The sequence below is a fragment of the Schistocerca americana genome, chromosome 5 (assembly GCF_021461395.2).
Source record: "Schistocerca americana isolate TAMUIC-IGC-003095 chromosome 5, iqSchAmer2.1, whole genome shotgun sequence".
In the NCBI taxonomy this organism is placed as follows: domain Eukaryota; kingdom Metazoa; phylum Arthropoda; class Insecta; order Orthoptera; family Acrididae; genus Schistocerca; species Schistocerca americana.
The window spans coordinates 587,379,642-587,381,936 of record NC_060123.1 but is presented as its reverse complement, the minus strand read 5'-3'; the positions used below and the strand labels follow the sequence as shown (position 1 = coordinate 587,381,936).

The window sequence follows — 2,295 nt, the reverse complement described above, 5'->3', positions numbered from 1 at the left end:
TGCTCCTCCAGGACCAGATCCGTTATAAAACACCGTCAGCAGTGGGATCCTCAGATTTCTTTGTCCATCACTGTTTCTGTGGAGAGAAGAAAAACCTACAGATTTCTATGGAGTGTAGGAGTGATGGGTATTACTTACAGGAATTCGTGTGTGGTACCTGTATGTCGAACTAGTGCAGTAGTAGTGCTATGCAGCAGAGAGACACCCAGCACTAATGGCAGGGCTGCTGCAGGTACTGGCTTTGTTTGCCGTGCGTGTAAACGGCAATGATGTCAAATTTTTGATAACTAGAGTAACCAGGTGCCAACGGCCTTGCCGCAGTGGTAACACCGGTTCCCATCAGATCACCGAAGCTAGGCGCTGTCGGGCTGGGCTAGCACTTGGAAGGGTGACCATCCGGTCTGCCAGCCGCTGTTGGCAAGCGGGATGTACTCAGCCCTTGTGAGGCAAACTGAGGAGTTACTTGATTGAGAAGTAGCGCCTCCGGTCTCGTAAACTGACGTACGGCCGGGAGAGTGGTGTGCTGACCACATGTCCCTCCATGTCCGCATACAGTGATGCCTGTGGACTGAGGATGACAGGCGGCCGGTCGGTACCGTTGGCCCTTCCAAGGCCTTATCGGACGGAGTTTAGTTATTTTTAGAGTAACCAGGTAATGTCATGACGGATGCGTAGCAAGGTTTGGATTTGCAGATTGTTGTAGTACAATTATTCTCAGAAATTCAGCAATTAAAAGCAGATAAAGAAGATATGAGGAACATGGGTGAAGTAAATAGCAGCCCTCGGAGTATAATCAATGAAAATACAATGTTCTCAGCGGTAGTTAAGAACTTTTCTTTGATCCATACAGTTTCAGGCTTCTGCGGCAGGTCAGATGAGGACATTGGTGTGTTCTTTAGTAAACTGGAAAATACGGAAAGTTTAGGATCCTAGAATGACTGTGATAAAGTAGCTATGGTGAAACTGCTAATCCAAGATGATACCCTCCATCTCGTCACGTGTTATACCATGTGCAGTTGTGGAGCTACCTACGACAAATTTAAACAGACGTGCAACAGTATAGCAGGACAAACGTTTACTCAGGAAGCAGTAATCATGAGAACAGGCAGCAAAGTACCACTTCGCAAAGGAAAGAGATTCAGTGTTTCATCCGTGAACCAGAAGGTCAGACAGCGCAAAACTGGGAGAAGGGGAATATAATGCAAGACGTGTATAGCTTTCGAAGCAGTATGTTCAACGACTGAAGGGTAAAAGGGCCACCACTACGTGCGACCCCAAAAAGCAGTAGTTACTGTGAGCTCCATGGCTGACAGTTCTAAAGGTTTGCTAATTAACGTAATTCACCGTGGACAGTAGCTAGTCGATACAGTGGTCCAAATTTCTTTGATGTGTCATATAGTTAAGGAAGAAAGCTGGTGGTAGGCAAGCTGTACAATTACGCACGTGACACCGCGCAGAGAGGAACACTACGAAGGTAAATTGGGGTCAGATTTCTTGGCATCTAACCACGCTGAGATCACTGTAGCAAATAGAGAAATATCAGTGTCGCCGATGTAATGCACAAACTGAGAAGCGACGCAATTACGCCGTCCCAAGTCAACATACATACGACTGAATGTGAGTCCATCCCTACTGGGTACAGGGAAAACTCTGTATATCGACATGAAGGGAAGTAACTTGTGTTGACAGAGCCATCAGCAAACAGTGAGCTGCTAGACCAGAGACATTGCTATGTAGCGAGAACTGTCATTATCACTGAAGCAGAACCAAGCAGGAAATGGCGTGTTCCAGCAAGCATTACTAATGTGAGTGATACAGAAGCAGATCTACCGCATGGAATTACTGTAGCAACAGTTTTGGACATTGGTCCGGAAGATGTGATATAAGTTCCTAGCAAGGAGCGAGCAGTCAAGTAGTCAGTTATTGTCCACCTAATGATAGTGTAAAGAAATCAACAGACGAAACATTCAAACTAATGGATCAAGAGCTGCTTACTAAATTAAATAATTTATTGCTGGAGGACACGGAAACAATTTCACCAGTGTTATTTAGCTACTACGATATTTTCAGATAAAGGGATAATTTTCCAGCAGCCCACCTAGTTCAACACAGGATACACACAGGATGGATCAGTATCCAATGCTCAACGACTGTACAGAATTCCGTACAGTCACCAAGCCTTAATCGAAGAGATGTCCGCCCCCAGTAGCTGAGTCGTCAGCGCGACCGACAGCAGTCCTAAGGGCCCGGGTTAGATTCACGGCTGGGTCGGAGATTTTCTCCGATCAGGGACTG

The 2,295-nt window shown here is 46.1% G+C and overlaps 1 pseudogene; it reads left to right on the top strand.

Annotated features, from left to right (window-relative positions):
* Positions 1-302: 302 nt before the first annotated feature.
* LOC124617438 lies at positions 303-420 on the top strand (annotated as a pseudogene).
* Positions 421-2,295: the final 1,875 nt, after the last annotated feature.